Below are 27,726 nucleotides of genomic sequence, written 5' to 3'. Positions count from 1 at the left end.
TTCCTTCTTTATGAACATTAAATACCTTCTACAGTAATTTCTGCCAAGCCTTACTCTACTCTCTCTAGCCATCCAAAAAAAAGCAAAACAAAACGAAACACACCATCTTTCCCCAAAAATCAATACATGTATACAAAGGCTAAATTTAGTAAGGACAATGCAAGACATCAGCAAGGCATTTTAGCTCTTATTTCCTTAAGTTAATAGTGATTGTCAATTACCCAAAATATGCATGCACACACACGCACACACAAATACACAGTGAAACAACAACAACAACAAACCAAACCACATCTCCAAGTTGATGTGGACCATACAGTGTTCTCACTAACCTTACTCTTGGAAGTGTCGTATTTGGGGTTCTGCATAGAAACGGTTTGACTCGTGTGACTGTCAGAGTTGCTCTAAAACTGGTCAGTTATTTTACTAAGGCTTGGAATGAATTTGTTGCTCATGGTTCAGATTGGACAAGCTGTAATCTGTAAGAACACAAGAGACTTCGTGGACAATCAAGCAGATGGCTGGACAGTTTGTTGTCTTTGAAGTTTCTCGGCTGACCAAATAAACCAAAGGTCTAATTTAAGGATCTGAATTGCCGAACGAGTAGATGTGAAGATCAAAGGAATCAAAACTATAAGTGGTAATCAGGAGTAAATTTGATTCTTCTGTGGATTGTCAACAATGGTTTCCACACAATGATGATTATGTATAGTTATAATAACACAAATTCAAGTTTATCCAAGTTCAGGTTATGAAGAACATGCTGAGCCTACCTTTCCAGTGAAGAACTGCAGATCAGATTATGAAACATCTAAGTTTAAAGTCAGCCAAATGTACTCTGATATGGGCAGTCCTTTGTAACTCTGCTATCTTCTTTAGCCCTTTGTTACCTCTGGTATCTTGACAGTGGGAATGAATACTAATTGCTAGATATTTTTTAAATTCTAGCCAACTAGGTATACTATATTAATTCTGGTTTCATAATCTAATATAATGTTCCTGAAATCAAAGCATCACCTCCTGTATTTTTCCCATATAGGGATTTCTGGTTTGCCATTACAGCCAGTCTACTGAAAGAACTCTAGGAAAACAAGGCCACTGGCCCCTGTTATTGTCTTGCATTGCTACTTGAGAAAAAGCAGCTGATCAAAAACCATCATTTGTCCGTCAGATTTTAAGAATAACAACCTATTTGGGTACAAATGATCCTTTTTTAACACATTACATATTTCAACAACATTACATAATTGGTGTTGAAACTTTTTGCAAAGAAAATATCTCAGGACAATTTCAATTATTATCACTACTTTTTAGAACAGTAAAATTTTAGCTATGAGATAATATTTATCAATATCATAGTATGACATTTTGGAATTGATTGGATCATTAGAGAAAATACGTATTTCTTCATTTTATAAATGAAACATTGAGGCCTATTGAAATTAATATTTGGAATTTCTGGCAAAACCAAAAACAGAATTGAGGATGCTGATTTGTGTATGTTTTACAAAAGCATCATCTTAGCCTTCATTTCAAGAGTACCTGCCTTTGTGTAAGACATGGTGTTTAGAAATGGGGATATGAAAAGGTATAAGGAGCTGTCAAAAGATTTTATAATCTAATTGGTAACATAGGTTACTGCTTCTCAAAATTGAATATCCATACAAATATGGACTTGGAGATCTTGTTAAAATGCAAATTCTGGGAGCTGAAGAGGCTCAGTGGTTAAGAGCTGGCTTCCCACATACAAAGTCTTGAGTTCAATCCCTGGCCCAGTACCTCAAAAAAGAAAAAGCAAATTCTGATTAATTCTGAGATGGGGGCGTGAGATTCTGCTTTGCTGTTCACATGCCCCCAGGAGATGCCAATTCTGCTGGTCCATTGACCACACTTTGAGTAGCAAAGTGAAAGACTTATACATTAAGTGGAAAGATAATTAACAGCCTAGCAACCTGGAATCTCTGGAACACAGAGAAACAACAACAAAACGATAAAAGCTTCTGAGCATCTGAAATGGATGTTATAAAGCACATGCACTTTATTTCTAGAGATGTCCCTCAGTCATTCAGAGTATACTGACTATTATGTTACAAAACAGTAACCTATTCTTGTTTCGGGGTGCACAGCATACTATACATGCTTTAATAACAAATAATGGGGCAAAGAGAAAGAAGACTAAAGTAACAGGGGCAAGAAATAACATCAAAGGAAGAGACAGAGACATCATTTTTAAAAAGTTGACAGTATTTAAGAACATGACAGCCAAGATATCAATACTTCTTAAAAGCATCACTGAAAATGTGGTATTCTACAATGGATGACTGGATTCAGAGTCAAGAAGTCTTGAGTCACATTCTGGCCTGCCATTTAGTAGCTATAAAATCTTTAGGCGGTTATGAAACCTATTTTATTTTCAGCTTCACTATCTGAAAAAAAGAAAGGAGGTTACACCTCCAATCTCCCTAAACTGAACAATTAAATCCATTAAATAAGACAATATGTATTGACAGAGGTATCGAAGAATGCACAAAGCTTCCTGATGATTTTTAAGTTTAGAAACTGTCAGAAACAATTTTATGGAAATCAGTGCAGGAACAAATAATTCCATTCTTAAACTATTTGAGAGAATAGAAAAAAGGAGCTACCCTCTGTCTCTCATTTTATGAGGCTATCAAAACCTAGATATCATAATCTGATAACAGACCTATATCACTTACTAGCAGAAAATGCATTACCAAGTTTGGCTTATCTCAGGAATGGAGGTTGGTTTAACATTAGAAAGTCAGTTGAGGGAAGCGGACTTGGCCCAATGGATAGGGCGTCCGCCTACCATATGCGAGGTCCACGGTTCAAACCCTGGGCCTCCTTGACTCGTGTGGAGCTGGCCCATGTGCAGTGCTGATGCGCACAAGGAGTGCCCTGCCACACAGGGGTGTCCTCCGCGTAGGGCAGCCCCACTTGCAAGGAGTGTGCCCCATAAGGAGAACAGCCCAGCACAAAAGAAAGTGCACCCTGCCCAAGAATGGCACCGCACACATGGAGAGCTGACACAACAAGATGACGCAACAGAAAGAAACACAGATTCCTGGTGCTGCTGATAAGGATAGAAGTGGTCACAGAAGAACATACAGCAAATGGACACAGAAAGCAGACAACTGGGGGTGGGGAGGGGAGAGAAATAAATAAAAAATAAATCTTAAAAAAAAAAGTCAGTTGAAAGATCATTTCAACAATTTCAAGAGAAAAAAAGTCAACAACAATTATTATGCTTAATGGTGAGATCCTGAAAGCATTCCATTTGAGATTCAAACCAAGATAAGCCTGGCTAATATGACCACTCTCATTCCATGTTATAATAGAGTTCCCAGTCAGCGCATTAAAGAGAGAAACACACATGCATGTTTGTGTGTGCATACACTGGAAAGGACAAAACAAAACTGCCATTGTTTGAAAATGATGTGACTGTATATGTAGAAAATCTGAAAGTGCCTATAGACAAGTGAGAAGAATTCATGACTATTTAGTAAGTTTGCAGGATACAATACAAAATCATTATTAGTGTAGTAGACAGAATAATGGCCCCCCAAAATGTTCATGTCCTAACCCCCAGAACCTGTGACTATGTGTTTGACAGGGCAAAAGGGACATTACAGATATTATTATGTTAAGGAACTTGAGATGAAAAGAATATCTTGGATTATCCAGGTGCCTCTAACGTAACCACAAGGGTCCTCAAAAATGGAAGAGGGAGATTGAAGAGTCAGAACGATGCACTACGAAAAGGACTCCACCTGCTGTTGTTGCCTTTGAATATGGAGTCATGAGCCAAGTAATGTGACAGCCTCTGGAAGCTGGAATGGGCAAGGAAATGGATTTACCCTAGAACTACAGAAGAGGATGCAGCCTTGGTTTTAACCTCTGAGACCCATTCCAGACTCCTGACCACCAGAACTGTAAGATAATAAATGTGTGTTGTTTTAAGCCTCCATATTTGTGCTGACTCACTGCAGCAGCCATAGAAACCTAATATGATTTCAAAACAATTGATATCTAAATACCAACTCACACACAAAAGCAGTTAAGATAATATGACATTTGAAGCAGCATCATCATTTATTTAAAAAATGCTCAGGAATAAATCTGACAAAGATATTGTAGCAGTTTGAGATTATTTTATGAATCCCAAAAAGAGAAAGATTGTTTTTAAATTAATCTATTCCTGTGGGTGTGATACCCTTTGATTGCATTAAATTTGGTTGAGGGCCCTGTGACTTGATTACTTGATAAGGTTGATTTAGGGAAACGGACTTTGGCCCAGTGGTTAGGGCGTCCGTCTACCATATGGGAGGTCCGCGGTTCAAACCCCGGGCCTCCTTGACCCGTGTGGAGCTGGCCATGCGCAGTGCTGATGTGCGCAAGGAGTGCCGTGCCACGCAAGGGTGTCCCCCGCGTGGGGGAGCCCCACGCGCAAGGAGTGCGCCCGTGAGGAAAGCCGCCCAGCGTGAAAAGAAAGAGCATCCTGCCCAGGAATGGCGCCGCCCACACTTCCCGTGCAAGGAGTGCCGTGCCACGCAAGGGTGTCCCCCGCGTGGGGGAGCCCCACGCGCAAGGAGTGCACCCGTGAGGAAAGCCGCCCAGCGTGAAAAGAAAGAGCATCCTGCCCAGGAATGGCGCCGCCCACACTTCCCGTGCCGCTGACGACAACAGAAGCGGGTGCCGCTGACGACAACAGAAGCGGGTGCCGCTGACGACAACAGAAGCGGACAAAGAAACAAGATGCAGCAAACAGACACCAAGAACAGACAACCAGGGGAGGGGGGGAAATTAAATAAAATAAATAAATCTTTAAAAAAAAAAAAAAAAAGGTTGATTTAGGGCTTTTGGTTAGACTATGTCAGTGAGATGTAACTTGGGCTGAGTCTCTGACCTCTTGCTGGGTCTGATATAAACAGAAACACAGAGAGACAAAGACACAGAAAAGGGAGCTGCCGTGTTTGATTCTGCCATAAAAGAGAGAAAATACTCCACTTTTGCCTACAGCTGCAGAAAGGCTTTATGATGCCCTGAGTTGGACTTTTCATGGCCTTGGAACTGTAAACTTTTACCTCAAATAAATCCCCTTTATAAAAGCCAGCCCATTTCCAGTTTTTTGTATCAGCCACCCTTTGGCAAACAACAGAAATGCAAGAAAATTATAAAAATGTATTGAAAATTGTTAAAGAGGGTCTAAATAAATGGAGAGATATACTATGTTCATGGATCAGGAGACTTCAAATTGTAAAGATGTGAATTCTCCCCAAATTGAACTATAGATTCAATTGCAATCCCAATCAAAATCCCAGCAGCCTTTATTTTAGTATAACTTGACAATATGATCCTAACATTTATATGGAAGTGTAAAGGACCAAAAATAGCCAAAACATAGATAAGTAATTTAGGGCATGTGCTACACTAGTTTTTAATTTTATAAAGTCAAAGTAAGATAATATTCTATTGGTGCAGGTATGGAAAAATAGATGACTGGATTTGAATTGAGGGCTCAGATTTAGATCTACAAATATACAAAGGGGTCACTGAAGAATAAAGGAGAAAGGAAGGAACTTTCTTTTCTTCCTTGGGATGATTGGTTATTCATATTTACAAAAATGGAATTGCATCCCTCCTTCACACCAAACATAAAAATAATTTCCAGGTGAATTAAAACCTAATGTAAAAGGCAAAACTGTGATGTTTTTTAGAAAATAATATAGGAGAAAATATGACCTTGGGATAAGGAAATTTTTCTTAAAAAAGACAGAAGAAGCACAACCCATTAAAGAAAAAACTGTAAGCTGCACTACATTAAAACTGACATTTGTTCCTCAAAAGTCTTCAAGAAGTACCTACTGTTAACTGAGAGAAGATATATATTTGCAACATTATTAAGTGATAAAAGACTGGTATAAAAAATATACAGTGCTCGCTTTGGCAGCACATATACTAAAATGGAACAATACAGAGAAGATTAGCATGGCCCCTGCGAAAGGATGACATGCAAATTCATGAAATGTTCCATATTTTTATCAGAAAAGATTTATTAGAAAATTCTCACCCTGAACTGATAGTTAGCATATGATTCATTAAAACTGACTGGAGGAAATACAAAAAAAAAAATACAAAGAATGCTTATGAATCAATAACAGAGAACTCCAAAGAGGAAAAAAATGGGGAAAAGGCTAAAACAGGTAGTCAGTTCTCATTGTTCATAGTAGTTAGCTTCTATAAAGTTGCCAATTAGCAAATACTGAACTATTGCTCTAGGAGAAATTCAGGTTAGGCTCCTGCGAGCCTCTGGTCATATTTTCATCAGTTGATCAATATATAGCTTTGTTTTCTGTGTGATTCTTTTTAAAAACATCTTATTTAACATATATTGTTGATTCATTAACAATGAACTCAGGGACAGCTGAACTATAACTCATACATGAACAAAGCTTATCTAACATTTTCACCTTAAGGCACATCACAGTCTTCTTGTTCTTAAGAACACTAGAAAGTAGTTTCAGCATTATGCTTGGGGGCCATTTTAAATAGCGAAATCATCAATTAAAAAGTACAAAAATATGAAAAACATGGTGCAAAACACCATGAAAAAGATCACTTTGTTTGAGAGCTGAAAGAGGAAGACAGAGCCCTGCCATGTTTGACCTCAGCTAGGAACATATGATCAGGCAACTCAAATTCGTCACTGTTGTGTGCATGTCTGTGAATTACAATGAAAGCACTGCAAGCATTGATTTTGGGGTTACAGATAAATTTTAGCAAATAGGCAAATTCACAAATACAGAATTTGTTAGTAATGAACTACTTTGCAGAAAAGGAAACTCAAATCCTCGTTAAAGAAAAGAAAAAATATTCAACCTTATGCATAAGGAGGAAATGAAAGCAAAACCATTCTGAAATACTTTCACAAGCCTACCAGATTAATAAAAATCTAAGTCTGAGCATTCCAATTGTGAGAAATGCAGCAGAACAATGGGAACTCATACACTGCCTGGTAAGAGTGTGAATTTGTACAAGCACTTTGAAAAAACAATTTTGCATTACCTAGTAAGAATGAGCATGCACTTGTTCTATGACTATGACTTTGCAATTCTGCTCCCAGTTATATACCCTAGACAGAGTCTTGCACCAAGAAACATGTATGGGAAAGTTTATAGCAGCATTGTTCATAGTCATAAAAAACAGGAAGCAATCAAAATGTCCACCCAAATAGACTATATAATTATTATATACTCATAAAGGGAGTATTATAGAGCAATGAAAATAGTGAACTAACAGCTATGCACATCAACACTGATAACACAAACACAATACTGAAAGAAGCAAATCAAGGAAGAAAACATGCAATATGATTCCATTTACACAAATGTCAAAACAGACAAAACTAAACATTTTGTTAAGGGATGCACACAGGTGGTCAAGCTAAAGAAAACCAAGGGGTGATTATCCCAAAAGTCAGGACAGAGATGACCTCAGTGTTGTAGGGAGGGTGAGTAATTGAGGAGGCCCACACAGGGAACTTCTGCAACATGACAATGTTCTGTATCTGGGAGCTTACCCAGAGTGCTTGCTTTATGTTTATTCTTTAAAATAAACATTTATGTCTTATACATTCTTCTGTGAGTATCATCAACTTAAGAAACACATTCAATTAAAAACAAAACAGGGAAACAGACTTGGCCCAGTGGTTAGGGTGTCCGTCTACCACATGGGAGGTCTGCGGTTCAAACCCCGGGCCTCCTTGACCCGTGTGGAGCTGGCCCATGTGCAGTGCTGATGCGCGCAAGGAGTGCCGTGCCACTCAAGGGTGTCCCCCGCGTGGGAGAGCCCCATGTGCAAGGAGTGCGCCTGTGAGGAGAGCGGCCCAGCGTGAAAGAAAGTGCAGCCTGCCCAGGAATGGCGCCACCCACACTTCCCGTGCCGCTGACGACAACAGAAGCGGACAAAGAAACAAGACGCAGCAAATAGACACCGAGAACAGACAACCGGGGGAGGGGGGGAAATTAAATAATAAATAAATAAATAAATAAATAAAACAACAAAACAAAACAAATGAGAATTACACATGGGGCTTTGTAGTTGGAAACAAGAAACCTAGCTCTGAACAAAACTAAACCTAATCAGATCATCATAAATTTAGCAATAAATATAATTTATGAACCTTCATGTTCTGACACCAGCCACACCCATTTGAGGACATCCCACAAACCTGTTTCACCAACTTTGATGTCTATCCTAACACAGAAGTAAACAATGAATAGCAGCTTTGTAGCAAGAGAGATGTTATCTCCTTACACAGTATGAGGAAACGACAGAGAAAATACGTTTCTTATGATGGAGAGCTGAGCTTAGTAAAATTAAATCTTATTTGGAAACTTAACTGATGGATCATTTATGTCTCTGAGTAGTTCTATGGTCATAAACTCAGCTTTCCCATCTGCACAGACTAAGTCTATCTAGATGGTTTGCTTCATAGCTCTTCTTTAATTAAAGTTTCCATTCTTACAGGGGAATTTGTTTATCTGATTTCATGCTTGCCTTTCTCTAAGAGGAGGCTAATTTTATTCTGTTTCAAGAGCAGGCAGCCATTACAAGTTAGCTGAATCTCAGACTCCCTCAATTATGCTTTGCATATAAAATGTTTGATCTTCATAATGTTTACTTTGAATCATCAAGAAATGATTAAATTGTAATGCACTCAATTTAATAAGCTAGGAATTTCTTTTGTCTTCTGCCTTAGTAAGTTCTAGCCAAGACAATTAAATTTTTTTAAAAAAGAAAAATGTTCATCTTTAATGTCCATATCTAGTGGTTCCCTTTGAGCGGTAATGTTGGATAATCATGATTTTGAAGCAATGTAACCAAAATGAGTGGTTTAAGTCCCAAGTGGGAACAAGTCCCAATTCCAAATTCCCAGGGTAGAGATTGCAATTAGCACAGTTTGGATCTGGGCCAACTCCTGGTCCAAACAATAGAGATCAGGGTAGGAAACTAGGATGCAACCCCTATGGGATGGACTGACCACCCAATGACCACCCACTGCAGAAGGGTAGGAGAGACAAGCAGAAAGGAGCAGGAAGATCTTGCCCAGCAAGGAGAGAAGCCTAGCTATAGCCCTGAAGGTCGAAATGTGTATGGTGTGTTCTAGTAACAAGGACTAGAACAAGTGACTAGAGATGGTGTTTAAGCATAAGTACTAGGAGATAAAATTGGAATAATAAGTTGAGACCAACATTAGAGAAATTTCTGGATGACAAGCTAAAAGGCTGAAATATTTTGTTTATTTTTTTATTAGAGCTATATATGCTCAATGAGTATAACATGCCTTAATCAAAAACATTTATATTCATGAAATCTTTGAAGGTTAGAAGGTCTGTTTAAGTGCCATGTTTATAAGAATGTTTATTTCACAATTGTTTATAGTAATAAAAGCCTGAAAACAGATGTCCATCAATAGAAGAGGGGTTAAAGAATCTATGGTAGGGAAGCAGATATGGCTCAACTGATAGAGCATCCGCCTACCATATAGGAGGCCCAGGGTTCAGTGCCCAGGGCCTCCTGGCCCATGTGGTGAGCTGGCCCACGTGCAGTGCTGCCGCACGCAAGGAGTGCCATGCCATGCAGGGGTGTCCCCTGTGTAGGGATGCCCCACATGCAAGGAGGGCGCCACACAAGGAGAGCTGCTCCGCCCAAAAAAAGCACAGCCCACCCAGGAGTGGCACTGCACACACGGAGAGATGAACAGCAAGATGATGCAAGAAAAAGAGATACCGATTCCTGCTGCCACCTGACAAGAATATAAGTGGACACAGAAGAACACACAGTGAATGGACACAGAGAGCCCACAATGGGGTGGAGGAGGGAGAAGGGGAGAGAAATAAATAAAAACAAATCTTAAAAAAAGAAAAGAATCTATGATATATCCATCCTACAGAATTTTATATAGTCATTAAAAGGAATGAGGCAAAACTATATTCAATAACATGAAAATATATGAGTGAAAAAAAGCAAGTTAAGAGGTAGAATGGTATGTATAGCATGATTCCATTTTATGGTAAAATATACTTTAAATATGTAACTTTTAAATAGGTATAAAAAGTTCTGACAATACACATGAAACTGTTAAAGTGGTTTCCTCTGGGGAAGGAAGTGGGATTGATGAGTGGGTGGGGGTAGGGGTGGAGGTGAAGAGTAACATTCACATTTATTTTACTACATTTGTTAAATGCTTTAAAAAAAAAAAGAGCAAATATATCACTAAAAGTTAAGTTGCAAAGAAAGTCAATTCATTTTTTAACAAGACACAGATAAGGACATGCACACAGAAATTAGAATGATAATTAAAATAATATAATACCTTCCATTGCTTAAGCAGCTTGCAGTTGACAAGTATCATGAAAATTAATATTTTCTGTGCTCCAGACACTTTTAAGCCTTTTACTTATGTTCACTCATTTAATCCTCATAAGAACCCTATGATATCATACTGTTATTTTCCCATAACACTTATGAGGAAACTGAAGCACGGCAGGAGTTGCTGGTACATGATCACATAGCCAGTAAGTGGCAGAACTGGAATGTGAATGCACCTCTGGATCTTGAGTCTTAGCTCTTGATTACTTTTGCTAAACTAGTTATATAAAAGCATTTTCACATGCATTGACTTGAGTACTTAAGCACCTATTGTACCCCATGTCACATAGAAAAAAATGAGGACCTCAGTCTCTAAGTCTTATGATCAACTATTTTTGTGCTCATACCTGCTGAACTTTAAACTCCATCAGGCAAGGCAGATAGCTTTTGCTGTTGTATACCCTAGTGTTACACACCAGCTTAGCATTCTGTCACTTAGGTAGTGAGCATTATAGATTTTGAATGCTTTGGTGGTTTGAAATGTCCAAATTCTTTGACACTCCCTTTAGGAAGTGGAACCTAATTCCCCTCCATTTGGGTATGGGCTGGACTGAGCGACTGGCTTCTAATGAATAGACTTCAGAGCCTCAGTTATAAAAGGCACAATAGTTTCCTGCTGCTTGCTCTTTCTTTCTTCTCTCTTTCTGGCTCAGATCACTCCCTCTGATGGAAGCCAGTTGCCATATCCTGAGGAGAGGCCCGGTGTTGCAAGAAACTGTGGTCAACAGGTAACGAGGTCTCCTATTAATAGCTGCATGAGTGAACTTAGAAGTTGACCCTTCACCTTCAGTCAAATTTTTAATGATTGCAGCCCCAGCTCTCATCTGGACTGTAACCTCATGAAAGACCCTGAGCCAAGAGCACCCAGCTAAGCCACCTCCAAATTCATGATCCACAGAAACTGAGAAATAATAAATGTTCATTATTTTAAGACCCTGCATTTTGGGGATAGTTTGTTACACAGCAATAGATTAATACAAATGCTTTTGATTTAAAAATAATGCATACATAAGTGCTTTTTTCTTTTGCATTTTCATGCATATGATTTTTTCCTTATATGGCCTTAAATATCCACTTGCCCGAGGGTGGCATATGGAGGGTGGGATTAGGGCAACTGAAACAGAAGTTTAAAAAGAGAGTTAAAATCAGCTTCTGACACCCAAAATAGGATATTTGATCAAGACTGTTATTTAGAAGGCCATTTTAAAAAAATATCTTATTATTTATTTATTTCTTTTTCTCCCCTTTCCCCCCGCCCCCATTGTCTGCTCTCTGTGTCCATTTGCTATGTGTTCTTCTGTGTCCACTTATATTCTTGTCAGCGGCACTGGGAATCTCTGTCTTTTTGTGAAGTTATCTTGCTGTGTAAGCTCTCCGTGTGCACGACACCACTCCTGGGCAGACTGCACATTTTTCACATGGGGCAGCTCTCCTTATGGGGTGTACTCCTTGTGTGTGGGGCTCCCCTATGCAGGGGACACCCCTGCATGGCATGGCACTCCTTGCGCATATCAGCACTGCGCGTGGGCCAGCTCCGCACAGGTCAGGAGGCCGTGGGTTTGAACCTTGGACCTCCCATGTGGTAGGCAGATGCTCTATCAGTTGAGCCGAATCTGCTTCCCTAGATGGCCATTAAAAAGGTGAGAGAAAATGATTTTCCACATTCCTTTTACTACTATTGATATATCAAGGGCTAAACCTGGGAGACTGGATAATGAAGTTTCTTTCATAGTGCCCATCAGGGAGATGTTTTCTTGATCCCAGAAACAAGTCCCAGATAAGGATGGTTGTTAGATTGGTTGAGGGAAAGGCTAAGGCCAGAGTGGCCTCTGCCCTACCTCCCAGTTGGAATTCCAGAAAAAAAAATTCACTGTTTAGGATGAACCAGGGTTAGCCCCAGAAGGTGAAAGAAAGTGAAGTAGCATCATCAGGCAAAAAGAGGGCCAAATTTGAACCTCCATTAATTCCTGTGTTAGTTCCTGTGCGATATTCTTGCATCTCCTGTAGAGGATACAGGACACGGCTCATTTGGGAGATGATAGATTTGGCGGGGAGGGGGAGGGGTTGCTGGCGTGACCCTATACCAGAGGCTGAGGTGAAGGTAGCTGAACAGAGGATGTGGCAGAGATTCAGATTCTGACTGACCGGAGTGAACCAAGGTGAACCACTAGGTCCCGCCCAAGCAGAGAAAACTGACTATCCTATGAAATATCCCAGCCACAGAATTAAGCAACAGGTACCCCCAGAAAATCAGAAATGGCACTCATGGTTCCTCAGTGCTCACCAGTCCAGGGAGCCTGCTCAGGGAGCAGCTCACCCTGTGGCCCCTTGATGACAGAAAAGGGCAACTGAGAATGTCCTTTGATACTTAGAGTATCAAAGCGCTAATAAGACAGTAAGGAAACAGTAAGATAAAGTTGTAAGGAAACAGTAAGATAAAGACTGACCGAGTCCTAAAACTGTTTTTTCCCTGAGGGCATTTGCCAATTCAGCCAACTTCAGCCTGTCCCAAAGAGTAAAGCACAAGAGAAAACCCACCAATAAAACTGGGAATTCAAAGGACTACCTTGCCCCCCAAATTCCCACCCATAGGGAACTGCTAAACAGTACAATGCGGAAACAATTTCATCCTTGAAAATTTGTTATCAAAAGCTGGCCTTACTGGGAAGCAGATTTGGCTCAATGGATAGAGTGTCTGCCTACCACATGGGAGGTCCAGGGTTCAAACCCAGGGCCTCCTGACCCATGTGGTGAGTTGGCCCACGTGCAAGTGCTGATGCATACATGAAGTGCCATGCCATGTAGGGGTGTCCCCTGCATAGGGGAGCCCCACGCACAGGGAGTATTCCCTGTAAGGAGAGCTGTCCCACGCGAAGAAAGTGTGGCCTGCCCAGGAATGGCGCCACACACACAGAGAGCTGACGCAGCAAGATGACGCAACAAAAAGAGACAGATTCCCAGTGCTGCTGACAAGAATACAAGTGGACACAGAAGAACACACAGCGAATGGACACAGCAGACAACTTGGGGCGGGGGGAGATGGGGTAGGAAGGGAGATAAATAAATAAAAAATCTTAAAAAAAAAACTGGCCTTATTGCAATTGTAGCAGTCAAATTTCTCCTTTTTTTTATACAGTTTTGCTTTTTATATTTAAGAATTCTTTCCATATTCCTAGGCAATAAAAATATTCTTCCATATTTTCTTCCTAAGCTTTATGGTTTTGTCTTTTTTCATGAAAATACATTATTTCTGTTAACATGTACTGTTTAAATAAATAAATAAATATTTAAATTTTTCTCAGTTTTAATTTCTAATGCAGTAAATATTGAGACATAACCCACATAAACAAAACTTCTATGGAGTCCTCAATAATTTTTAAGACTGTAAAGGGATCCTGAAACCAAAAATTTTGAGAACCACTACCCTAGAGAAACTCTTGCATTGTGCTAGAGATAAGTACAAGAATTTTCTTAGCAACATTGTTCTTAATTACCCAAAACTGAAAAAAGTCACTCATAAACAGTAGAATGGATAAATTTTGAATATTCCTACAATGGAACAGTATACAGCAGCGAAAGTAAACAATGCATGTTATGACAACATGGAAACTATACCCAATAACATGGATGACTCCAACATAATATTGGGCAAAAGAAGCAAGTCACAAAAGAATATAGTGTGGGTTCATTTATATAAGTTCTATAACAGGCAAAATGAAACCATGTATTTAAGAGATGTTTACATAGTAGAATGTATGTTAGTTGGTAAAGTGCAGAAAAGCAATGCAATCATTGTCATAAAAGTCAGAATAAAGGTATGACAGGTTGAAGCTTTTGTGGACCCCAGAAAATCCTGCTTTAAAGCTAATCCATTCCTGTGAGGGTAAACCTACTGTAGATGGGATCTTTTGATTAGATTCAGTTAAGGGACTTCCTTTTGATTACATCACACCAGGAGGGCGTGACCCAGGGTGGGTCTTAATCTTCTTACTGGAGTCCTTTATAAATGGGAATAAAAAGCTGCAGACACAGACAAGGGCTACAGAAACAAAGTGGAACCCAAAAAGCTGAGAGAGAAGGCCCTGGGGGCCAACGAAGCCCCATTAGCCAGTCTCCGAGGCCTGGAGGAGAGAGGAAAGACAAGGTGATTCCGGCTTTTGTCTGGTTGCCCACACCTGCAGCTAGGGGATAAAGTGAGCCTGGAGGAGGAGGTGGAGACTGGCAGACACCTGCATTGTACACTGCCATGTGCCGCATCACCTATAGTTGTAGCTCGGAATAAAAGCATCTCCAATGATGCTTTAATTTGGACACATTTACAGCCTCAGAACTGTAAGCTTTTGACCTAATAAATCCAGTTGTGAAAACCATTCCATTTCTGGTATATTGCTTTGGCAGCATTTAGCAAACTAAAGCAAAAAGTTTACATCTTATCCTGAAAGAGAGAGCAATGATTGTGCTCCTAGGGTACCAGCAATGGTCCACATCTGGATCATAGTATTGGTTATGTGAGTACTCACTATATAATTATTCTTTAAACTGTACCTATGTTTTATGCTCTTTTCCAAATGTACAGCATATGACTCATTTAAACTTCTATAAGGCATTATATTCTTTGAAGGAATTTCACACCCATTAAAAAAAATTTTAATCTTACAACTACCCCTTGTGGTACCTATGAAAAATCTGTCTATATTAGTCAAGATCCACCAGAAAAGAAATGGTGCTTTATTTGTATACATTTGGTAATTTTTAAAAAAATTTCTCTGCCTCCCCGCTCACAGTTGTCTGCTCTCTGTGTCCATTCGCTGTGTGTTCTGTGACCACTTCTATCCTTATCAGAATCTGTGATTTTTTTTTTGCATCATCTTGTTGTGTCAGCTCTCCGTGTGTGTGGCACCTTTCTTGGGCAGGCTGCATGTTCTTTCGCGCTGGGCGGCTCTCCTTATGGGGTGCACTCCTTGTGCGTGGGGCTCCCCTACGCGGGGGACACCCCTGCGTGGCAGGGCACTCCTTGTGCGCATCAGCACTGCGCATGGGCCAGTTCCACATGGGTCAAGGAGGCCCGGGGTTTGAACCGCGACCTCCCATGTGGTAGGTGGACACCCTATCCATTGGGTCAAGTCCACTTCCCCACATTTGGTAATTTGAGGACAATTTATTAGAGGGACTCTTTACAAAGATGTGGGTAGAGTGTAAGGATCCCATAAGTGATAAGATAATACCCTGGTATTAGTAAGTTGGGGTAACATCACCACCCCTAGACTGGAAGGGACAAGGAGAGAGAGCCATTATTAGCACCTGGAGATAGAGCTGCATGGAGAGAGCTGCTCGACAGGAGCTGTGACCTAACCAAGGTAGGTAGCCACTCCACAGTGCAATGACTTTCAAGGAAGGGGATAAAGACTCTGATCTTATTCTTCCCCCTTCCTTCTACTGATCCTCAGTCTGTGCTCCTGTTGCTGAACCCATCCAGCAGCCAGGAGGCAAGAGAACCTATTGAGGCAATGCATATAGGTCAGCCTTCGAGGGAAATGAGCAGAATGGAAAAGGATGGAGAGAAGATCTGGCATGATGGGATGTTGCTCATATGTCCACCGGAACCTAAAATGTTAGTGATCTCCAGCGTTTTTCTTTTAAAAGCAGGGGAGATAGAGGAGAGGGGAAAATGGCTAAGCAACATAAAACACAGCTGGTACAATCTCTGCTTCTGTGGCTGGTCACAAGATCTAATGCGGTACACAAGGCTACCCTTCTAACCCCAATTCCAGCACTTCAGCTGAATGTGGTTCTTAACTGTCTCCTTGTGCTAGGCTGCAGGAGTAAAGAGACTTTTGCCTGAGTTTCCAGAGCAGATTTGGAGACACCCAAACTTGATGCCTGCAGGATCTGAGGCAATGATATAGTCTTAGTCTTTACTGGGTCACTGTACATTCCATTGATTTTACCACTGGGCCAAGGGGTGCTAAGACGTTCTCCATTGAATCCCTGAGTTCTAAACATAGTTCTCCCTGCCCCATATCCACCTTATAGCAATGACCCAATTTATGCTAATAGGTATACATCACCCCTTCTCTACCTATTGATTCAACAGCCTGAGGAACAGCACTGTGGAGGCAGACAACTTTTCATTGGAATGATGTCTATTATCTTTCCTATTTTTCAGATAAGGACTCTGAAGCCCAGAGAATTTAGGAGATTGATATAAGCTTGCACAATAATTACAAGAACAGGGCCTAGAAGTCAGCCTGCTGACTCTCAGATTAATTTGTTTCTACCACTGTGGAGGAGTACATCTGTGTCTTATTGCTATATCAGGAGAACATGGGAAACAGCAGTAGACTGTGATAAAGGTGACTCAGGGGAGGGAGAAACACATAGCAGATGTCTTTTAGGGAATAATAAGACACCTGTCGTCCTGCTGTCTCATTGTGTCAAGCTACAGGAATGAAGATGTTTTCATCCTGTGCTTTTCCAAAACAGGGCCTTTCCAAAACAATTCAGTGTGATGACTACGTAAGTGCATTTTAATGTTTGCTAATGAATTTCTTGGTTTTGGAAAACAATATACTTCTTCTTTTGAAATTTATTCTCTTCATTCCCTCATGTTGCTTTTGTTGGTCAAGGAGAAGTCCATCCTAGTGAAGCTGTAAGGGTTCTTTCTAACCAGGGAAGCACCATCAAAAGTGATATTCCAGTGACCACTTGGGGATTGCAGGGATTGTGCTCGGAAAGTGTGTAAGTGACTCTGCATTTTAGATTTCCATTGCCTTTCTGGGGCCCATTAAATTGATCAGTAAGTGGTAAGTGATGAGGCTGGGAGGCAGAGGCATGGTAAAGAAAGAATTGAAGAAATGAGAATGAGTCAGCCAAGGTAGAAGTTTCATTTGTAAGGGATGGTGGCTTTTCTACTTTCCTAGTGATTTGAAGGTGGTTATCACTGCTTTATCCCTTTCATTTTCCCTTTCATTTCTGGAATTTTAGAAACCACCTGCTCTATCTAACTAAGTGCTATGGAATGAAGAATTTTGTCAAAAAATTTGTAACAAAGAGTAGAGGTTGGAAATTCATGGTGTGTAAATATACTCCATTATAATATGAGGGAAGGAAACTTCAGTAGCTTGATCATTTTAGTCAGTAGGGGGTTGAGGGAAGCAGATGTGGCTCAAGTGAATACAGCTTCCACCTACCAAATGGGAGGACATGGGTTTGATCCCTGGGGATTCCTGGTGAAAAAGAAGAGAAGGTGTGCCCCCCTGGTGAGCCAGTGCCCCGCACAAGTGAGTCACGCAGCAAGATTATGACACATCAAAAGAGAGACAAGGGGAGAGTCAAGGTGAAGCACAGCAGAGACCAGGAAGTGAGGTGGTGCAATTGACCGGGAGCCTCTCTCCCTGTCAGAGGTATCCAGAATCGAATCCTGGTGAATGCTAGAGGAGAGGAAATGGGAAGAGAAGACAACACTGACAGCAAAAACAGCAGGGCAAGAGGAGGGGATGGGAGGGAAATAAATAAATAAATCTTAAAAAAAAAAATGGGTAGAGGTGCTTTGCTAAGAGGGGGAAGGAGAACCAATGTCAAACATAAGTGCTGTGCTAAAAATATTCATTGGGAAAATTAACACAGCATTTTATTTAGAACTTTTAATGTTTTATATAAAAGGAAAAACTAATAGGGGGAATTCAGTCCATTCTTTAGTTGGTGGGGAAAGATATATTTGGATAGGAGAGCTTTTCACACCTACCAGATCATTTAGGTTAAGTGGCATGGCTGCTTTCTTTTCTTATCAGAAGTGAGAAAGCAGTCAATATTTAAAAATAGCATTCATTAGTTATTTTTATATCTGTGTTGTAATAACTTTGACAACATACAATTTCCTATTTTAACTAACTTCATTCATTCAATTCAGTGCTATTAACTACACTCTCAATATTGTGCTACCATAACCACCATCCATTATCAAACTCTTTTCATCATCCCCAAAGAGAAACTCTGTACCCATTAAGCAATAATTTTCTATTTTCCATTGCCCCCAGTGCCAGTTGATGGTTATCTGCAATCTACTTTCTATCTCTATAATTTTTCTTATTCTAGGCAGTTCAGATAAGTGAAACAATTCAATATTTGTCCTTTTGTGTCTGGTTTATTTCACTCAACAGGATGTCTTTAAGATTCATCCATGTTGTAACAAGTACCACAATTTTATTCCTTTTCATGGGTGATTAGTATTTCACTGTATGTATATACCACATTTTGTTTAACTGTTCCTCTGCTTATGGGCACTTGGGTTGCTTCCACCTTTTGGTTACTATGAATAATTGCTGCTATGAACACTGGTATACACATGGCTATCAAATCCTTGCTTTCAGTTCTTTTCAGTATATACCTAGAAGTGGAATTGCTGGAACATACAGTAATTCTATGTCCAACTTTCTCAGGAACCATCAAACTGTTTTCCCCAGTGACTGCAACATTTTACATTCTCAATAGCAATGCATGTGGGTTCCAATTTCTCCACATCTTCACCAATACTTGTTGTCCACATCTTCATCAGTTCTGTTTCCTCCCTCCCTCTCTCTCTCTCTTTAAATAATATCCATCCTAGCAGGTGAGAAGTGGTATCTCATTCTGATTTTGATTTGCAAATCCCTGTTTGCTAATGATCTTGAACATTTTTTCATGTGTTTATTGGTCATTTGTATATCTTCTTTGGATAAACATCTATTCAAGTCCTTTGCCTGTGTTTTAATTGGATTACCTTTCTGTTGTGGAGTTGTAGGATTTCTTTATATATTTTAGATAGTAAACCCTCATCAGATATGTGGCTTCCAGATATGTTTTCCTATTGTGTAGGTTTTTTGTTGTTGTTGTTTCTCTACACTCCCCCGTCCGTTGTCTGCTCTCTCTGTCCATTTGGTGTGTGTTCTTCTGTGTCTGCTTGCATTCTTGTTAGTGGCACTGGGAATCTGTGTCTCTTTGTTGTGTCATCTTTCCGCATCAGCTCTCCGTGTATGCTGCACCACTCCTGGGCAGGCTGTACTTTTTTCATGCAGGGCGCCTCTCCATGGGGGTGCACTCCTTGCGCGTGGGGCTCCCTTATGCAGGGAACACCCCTATGTGGCATGGCACTCCTTGTGCACATCAGCACTGGGTGTGGGCCAGCTTGCCACACAGGTCAGGAAGCCCTAGGTTTGAACCCTGGACCTCCCATATGGTAGGTGATGCTCTATCAGTTGAGCCAAATCTGCTTCCCTGTGCAGGTTGTCTTTTTACATTCATGATAAAGTCCTTTGCTTCACAGGAGTTTATACTTTTTATAAAGTCCTGTTTTAGTTTGCCAAAGGACTATCAATGCAAAGTACCAGAAATGAGTTGGTTTTTATAAAGGGAATTTATTTGGGGTAAAAGTTTACAGTTCTATGGCTATAAAGTATCCAAATTAAGGCACCATCAGAAGTGCTTTCTCACCAGTCAGCTGCCACACAGTTGAAGCAAGATGGCTACCAATCTCTACTGAGGGTTAAGCTCCGCTGAGGGCAACCAGGCATGGGGCTTCTCTCTTTTTGAGTTGTTCCATGGGCCCAGCCACTTGGGGCTTCATGCTTAAGTCCTCTCTCTTACATGGCAGGATCAAACATGGCGGGTTCCTTTTCCTGTGCCTTTCTGTAATATCTCTTTCTGTGTATCATTTATATCAGACCCAGCAAGAGGGCAGACTCAAACTGAGGCACGCCTCACTGATAAAGGCCAATCAAAAGCCTAAAGTAATTTTATCAAGTAATGTAATCAAAAGTAATTTTATCAAGTAATCTAATCAAAAGGCCCTCAACCAAATTTGATGCAATTAAATGGTATCATACCCACAGGAATAGATTTGCCCAAAAACACAATCTTTCTCTTTTGGGGATTAATAAAATAATCTCAAACTGCCACAGGTCCCTTTTATCTTTTTTTATCTTTTTGCTCATGGTTTTGGTGTAAGGTCCAAGAAACCATTGCCTAACAAGATCCTAAAGATACTTCTGTGCTATCTCCATGTTTTGTAGGAGCACACCGAGTTGCCTGCCTCATGTAGGGCAAGTTCTCAAACGGTAAGCTTGTGACATGTGTCCAGGTTCAGTCGCTCAGGTCAGCACCAGACAGATGGACCAGGGACCCTTGCCATATGATCCTATCAGTTCTGCCAGTTTCTTCTGGTTTTTCAATGACACTGTGAGGGGAAGGAACCCTGGAGCTTCTCACTCCATTATATTGCTCCCTCTCATTTTTTATGTGAGGTATAGTCATTTTAAGTGTTCCATTCATTGAGTTTTCTCTTAACATAAGAAATGGGTCACTTCTATTACTCCAGAAGGTTCCCTCATCCGTATGTCCCTTTCTAATCAAATCCCCTTCTTTCCCACTAGGATAACCACTTTCTGATTTCTATCACCCTAGATGAGTTTTGCTTATTCTTAGACTTTACATAAATGGAGCCATACCATATATATTGCCTGGTTTCTTTCACTCAGCATATTTCTGGATTCATTCATGTTGTTGGTTGTGTCAGTAGCTCATTCAATTTATTGCTCAGTAGCACTCCTTTGTGAGAATATAGCATGATTTGTTTATCTATTCTCCTATTGATGGACTTTTCATTTCTAGCTATTATGAATACAGCTGTTATAAGAATTCTTTTTTTCAAAAAAAAGATTTATTTATTTCTCTCCCCTTTACCCACCCCTGCCCCCCCGGTTATCTGTTCTCTGTGTCTACTTGCTGAGTCTTCTTCTTTGTCTGCTTCTGTTGTTGTCAGCGGCACAGGAATCTGCGTTTCTTTTTTTGTTGCATCATCTTGTTGTGTCAGCTCTCCATGTGGGCGGCGCCATTCCTGGGCAGGCTGCACTTTCTTCTGCGCTGGGTGGCTCTCCTTATGGGGCGCACTCCTTGTGTGTGGGCTCCCCTATGCAGGGGACACCCCTGCGTGGCATGGCACTCCTTGCACACATCAGCACTGCACATGGGCCAGCTCCACACAGGTCAAGGAGGCCCGGGGTTTGAACCGCGGACCTCCCATGTTGTAGAAGGATGCCCGAACCACTGGGCCAAGTCCGCCGCCTATAAGCATTCTTGTTCAAAGTGTTTTGTGGACATGTTTTCATTTCTTTTGGATATATAACTAGGAGTAGAATTGCTGGTTCTTATGGCAACTATATTTTTAACATTTTGAGGAACTGTCAAACAGTTTTTCAAAGTGATTTTGCCATTTTACCCTCCCACTACCCATTTTTTAGTCTGACAGGTATAGCATCTTAGAATTGAAGGCAAACTAGTCTAATTTATTACTCAATGTTGGAATATTTTAAAGTTTTCTTACCTCCTTTTGCTGCCCTCTCACCTTTTTCCAAACCATTTTGTAATCACCCCTTGCTTCATCCTTTAAATTTTGTCCCTCATTTTTTCTTTTACTATTTTTATTTTATCACTTTTATAAGCCAGTAGTTTTCAAAACTTAAAATCCATGTAGATTAGGCTGCAGTTGTAGTTCTCTTGACACATGGATATTCCCCAACACATGTTAATTCAATAATGAAATGAATGTAGATCTAATATTTGAAATGGCTCAAATTTGACTTGGAGAATATGAGAACCAGAGTTTTTAGGAAAAAAAATAAAGCACCATGCTGAAGTAGATCAAGAAGGGAGAACCTAAGAGGTAAGGACTCAACATAGAAACCCATCTCTAACTTTTGCTGTAACATTTAGTAAATTATCTGATTTGTCTGGGCCTTGATCTTGAGTATATTAGAATTAGCACTTTTATAATGTTCTGTATTGCATTCTTCATTTCTTCTTTTGTGTAAGCAAGTCTTTTCTCACAATCCAGATTACAAACTATTAATACTTGGAAGTTTGGGCTTTCAAAACATCTTAACCTGAGTGTAATCTTGAAGAAAATCAGGTAAACTCAAATGAAGGACATTCTATAAAATAATTGCCCTGTATTCTAAAAAATATTGTTAGGGGAAGTCAAAGTTTAAGGAACTGTTGCAGATTAAAGAAGATTAAAAAGGTATCACACCTAAATTCAATGCATGATCTAAGATTGGATTCTGGTCTGAGAAAATTAAATACCTTTAAAGGATATTATTAGGGGCAATTAATGAAATTCACAAGTGCAACATTTTTTAGAGAATAGTATTGTACTGATGTTAAATTTCCTGTTTTGATAATTTTCCTGTGACTATATGAGAATGTCCTTTACTCAGCAAATATTCGGAAGTGCTTAGGAGTCTCCTAAAATATGATGTCTCCAATTTACTCTAAAAATTTTCCCAAAAAAGCCATATATATACATACTATAAAACAAGAGAAAGAAAATAATAAAAGAGCATTGGGCAAATTGTAAATAATTAATGATTCTGAGTAAAGGGTATGTAGGAATTCCTTTTACCATTCTTACAAAATTTCTTCTAAATTTTAAGTTACATCAAATTTTAAATTTACAAAAATATGTTTTTAAAAAATTTCAAACAAAGAAATATTAATCTGAGGGCTGTGGTAACAGGTTATTATACATTTCAGGTAATTGCCACAGAGTTTTCTTTCAAGTGTTTGAATTATTTTCAAATCAAAATAAGAATCTCTGGAGAATTTCAGAAATGTGTAACACTAAGTTCTATTGGAAACAATCAACTATTTTTCTCTATGTGCTCTTCAGGTATTGCATGAGTAAAAGTCATTCTGTCAGGTATTGGTTCTTCTGAGGGCTACAGAGACCCACAGGTTCTATGGTCATGGCAGATGGAGTTCAGTGCCATGTCCATTGGCCCTACTTTGCAGTTGTGTTCCTGAGTGTGATGAAGTTGGACTCAGATATGATCTTTGTTCACAAGCCTCTCCTGTTACTTTTCCCAGACCTGTGGTTGGCGCTGGGATTAGTGTGTACTCAGGGGACCTGAATCTCTGGACTGTCCATGTCATAGCCAGGCCCTGAGCCTCAACAGACTTGCAACTCCTACACTCTGGTTTATTAGACTTAAATCACTCAGCTAACATGGAGGTGAAGAAGGTCAATCACCACACCAGGGAGCCAAGAGTGCCTACAACTGAAAGCAGGAGAATCACATCCATCATCCATGTGGAATTTAAGCCCCTTCTTGATATAGATGTGGAGTGGACATGGGTCCACAGGATGAAGGAATAGAATATGGATTAGAGTGGACTTACTGATATTCTATTCATGAACTATTGTGATTAGTAATCAAAGAAAATGTAACATTGATGTGGAGAAAGTAGCCATGGTAGCGGCTGAGGGTAGGGAGTGGGAAGAAGAGATGTGATGTGGGGGCATTTTCAGGACTTGGAGTTGTCCTGGGTGATGCTGCAGGGACAGTTACCAGACATTGTATGTTCTCCCATGGCCCACTGGGTGGACTGGGGGAGAGTGTAAACTGTAATGTGGACCATTGACCATGAGGTACAGCAGTGCTCAGAGATGTATTCACCAAGTGCAATGAATGTCCCATGATGATGGAGGAGGTTGTTGTTATGGGAGGAGTGGGGTGAGGGGAGTGGAGGGTATATGGGGACCTCATATTTTTTGACTGTAACATTAAAAAAAGTAAAAAAAGAAAAAAAAAGTCATTCTGTCAAAAGTGATTGTTTACAATGACCCCTTTTGCAAAACAGAGATATTAATATTCCAATTTCCTAAATGGAAAAAAAAAAAGTAGGCAAAGAGTAAAGGCTGAAAGAAACACAATAAACTCAAAATAATTTCAAATGACTTGGCATCATTTAAAAAAATGTGTTTATTAATTTTGAAAGCATCCTATACATGAAGCCTGAGTGATATCAGGATTGTTTAGGGAGAAGACAGTGGGTATTTATTTTCTTATTAATAAATTATTTTATTAATTTTTAATAATTTAATTAATTTATAAATATTAATAAATTAGAAACCACAAGTTGCTTCCATCTTTTCAGTTTCTTCATTTATCAGTTTCTAAATTACCTTTTCCATTCTACATCAGATTCCACCAATGTTTACTGAGCACCTACTAGATGCCATGAAGATACAAAAGAGAACTGGGACATGGTTCTTTGTGGCAGAGATGGCAGAGACTGCTAGTTGTCTACTCATTATCCTTTTTTTAAAAAAAGTTTTATTTTATTTCTCTCCCCTTCTCCCCATTGTCTGCTCTCTGTGTCCATTCCCTGTGTGTTCTTCTGTGTCTGCTTGCATTCTTGTCTTGTGGCACCAGGAAACTGTGTCACTTTTTTTGTTGTGTCATCTTGCTGTGTCAGCTCTCCGTGTGTGCAGCGCCACTCCTGTGCAGGGTGGCTCTCCTTACAGGGTGCACTCTTTGCGCATGGGGTACCTTTACACGGGGGACACCCCTATGTGGCACGGCACTCCTTTCACGTGGCAGCACTGCGTATGGGCCAGCTCACCACAAGGGTCAGGAGGCCCTGGGTATTGAAACCTGGACCCTAGATATGGTAAGCGGATGCTCTATCAGTTGAGCCACAACTGCTCCTTTCAGTATCCATTTCTTTCTTGGAAATGGAACACCTCTTTATGTTGTGTAATTCAGTACGCTTTGCTACACAAAATGTCCAGCCTTCCTTGCAGATGTGGTAGCATGAGACATAAACTAAAGACGTAGAGTAATGTTTCTGGAAAAGTTCTTGAAAATTTGCCTGGGAAGCCTATTGTTTCTCCTTAACCATTTCCTCCTTTTTGCCTGGAACATGGATGTAATGGCTGGACTTCTAGCAGCCATCTTGTAAACACAAGGACAAGGTTCACACCCTGGAGTTGGCAGAGGGAAGAGATGAAAAAAGCTAGGTCCTTGGTGTCATCTTTGAGTTGCAATATCTGCCTTTCTCTGGGCTCCTTTATGTGAGGGACAATCAAATCCTATCTTTTATAAGCCTTCATTAATTTGGATCTCTATAACTAGCAGCAGAATGCAGTTCCTAAATTTAAAAGTCCCTGATTTCAAGGATTAGTTGAGGAGAGAAAACTAATGTACACAAAATAATGAGAGAACACTTTTTGGTAGCATATAATTAAGAGAAAGTGCAGGTGGAAGGATTACAAGTTAGAATCAGTTACTCCTGTGGTGGAGTCCTCAGATCAGCAATGCATTGTGTATGACCTTAGACAAATCATATAACCTTTCTGAATCATGGTTTCCTGTTTTATAAAATGAAGATGATAATAACTACCTTGTGTAATTGTTATGAGGAAGAGCATTAATGGGCCAGGCACATAGTAGGTATGTAGTAAATGATATTAATTATTCATAAACTCTACAAATTGACAGAAGGAAGAAATCTATATGGGTTTAAATGGTCAAAAAAGCCTTTCAGAATTTATGTCAGGATTCTCCAGGGAAACAGAATTGACAGATTACATATACAGATATATAATGAAAATACTATGAGATTTATTATAAGAATTGTCTCACATGACCATGGGGATGGGCAAGTCTGAATTCTATAGGGCAGGCTGCAAACTGGGAACTCTGATAAAGATTTCTGATGAATTCCCCAGGAGAAGGTGGCTGGCTGAAGTAAAGATGTGAATTCCTTCTTCTGACTGCTGAAATCATCACTTCTTCTAAGGATTGGATGAATCTTCTCTCATTGTTGAAGGCAATCTCCTCAGTTGACAGCAGACATAATCAGTCCAAGATGCAATCAACTTACTGATGATTTTAATCCACGAAATATCCTCACAGTAACAATTAGGCCAGTGCTTCCTTGACCAAACAACTAGACACCATTACCTAGCCCAACTGACACATGAACTTAACTATCACATAGAAGAAGCTGGATTTAGTTGGCAGGGAAGGATGAAATGTTTCTAGATGGATAAAGGAGAAAGGTATTGCACATTGGTAAAAGCAAAGGCAAGTGAACCTGCCCTGACCAAGAGGGTGGAGTGAAATCCTGGAGGCTCCATCTGCCCAAAGAAGCTTTGAACAATCAGCAAGCACTGGCAGAAACATATTTTTTTAATGTCCAGAAAACAGTTAAAAGTTTGCAGTGACAGGGTAAGTGCCAAATCAAGAAAAAGGCAACTTGGGGGAAACGGACTTGGCCCAGTGGTTAGGGCATCCGTCTACCACATGGGAGGTCCGCGGTTCAAACCCCGGGCCTCCTTGACCCGTGTGGAGCTGGCCCATGTGCAGTGCTGATGCGCATAAGGAGTGCTGTGCCACGCAGGGGTGTCCCCCGCGTAGGGGAGCCCCACGCGCAAGGAGTGCACCCCATAAGGAGAGCTGCCCAGGGCGAAAGAAAGTGCAGGCTGCCCAGGAATGGCACCACACACACTTCCCGTGCCACTGAAGACAACAGAAGCGGACAAAGAAACAAGACTCAGCAAATAGACACAGAGAACAGACAACTGGGGTGGGGGGGGGGAATTAAATAAATAAATCTTTAAAAAAAAAAAAGGCAACTAAAACTGGGAGGATCTCCAAGCACCCTTAATGGCCACTCCCCAACCTCCTGGGTGCAGAACCAGCCATGCTTCCAGTGTGGGTGCCTGGTACTGGTTCTGGAGGGAGAAGAGTAATCCCCCTGCCTATACTGGGAGACTGTATGTCTGGGCCAGTTTGTCTGGTGGCAGCCTGAAGGCTGAACCAAGACACCCATTCCAGGCTTATCCCAGAACTACCCTGCATGTAGAGGCAGCTCACAGAGCTTTCCTACAAACACTGTAGAAGAAAAGTCAAATCACAGCTGCCTGGAGCAAAGATTTGTTGGCTGTGGGGCATAAGGTACAGTTCCAGGGCCAAGAAGAAACACTGTTTCTTAGGGTAGAGGGGGATTCCTAGGGTTATGTGTGCAGGCCCAGGATGGGACACATGCACAGAAAGGACTAAGGAGGACTGAATGCTTTTGCCTCAAGTTGTAAACTCATGGTATGGCTAAAATCTGAAGGAGAGCATCCTTGCAGACAAATCTGCAGAGACTGGGAAAGGTGTTTTCTTTTTTCCTCCTCCTCCTCCTCCCTCTTTGTTGTTAGCTCCTGGCATTCAAGGAAATCTCTGTCATAACATGAGTTGGATATAAGCTTAAGGACAGACACCTCAGAATCTAAATTCCAGCGATAGCACATTAAAATATCAAAACGTCTAGGTTTCAGCAAAAAGTTACAAAACATGCAAAGAAACAGGAAGCAATGACCCAGGCAAAGGGAGAAGACTAAAGCATTAGAAATTCAATGAGGAGGACTACACCTAGAATATACCAGACAAAGACTTTTAAAAAATA

The 27,726-nt window shown here is 40.4% G+C and overlaps 1 protein-coding gene and 1 non-coding gene across 15 annotated transcripts in view; one reads left to right on the top strand and one right to left on the bottom strand.

Annotated features, from left to right (window-relative positions):
- JAK1 (Janus kinase 1) overlaps positions 1 to 27,726 on the bottom strand; it is a 251,790-nt gene that overhangs the window by 186,286 nt on the left and 37,778 nt on the right. The gene's annotated exons all lie outside the window — the stretch shown is intronic.
- On the top strand, positions 5,956 to 6,061 carry LOC111761988 (U6 spliceosomal RNA). The gene has a single exon (XR_002795208.1). It is a non-coding gene; the product is annotated as a U6 spliceosomal RNA (small nuclear RNA).

This window comes from Dasypus novemcinctus, chromosome 9 (assembly GCF_030445035.2).
Source record: "Dasypus novemcinctus isolate mDasNov1 chromosome 9, mDasNov1.1.hap2, whole genome shotgun sequence".
Lineage (NCBI taxonomy): Eukaryota > Metazoa > Chordata > Mammalia > Cingulata > Dasypodidae > Dasypus > Dasypus novemcinctus.
Note: the sequence above shows the minus strand (reverse complement) of the source record. Positions and strands in the feature narration are given on the sequence as shown.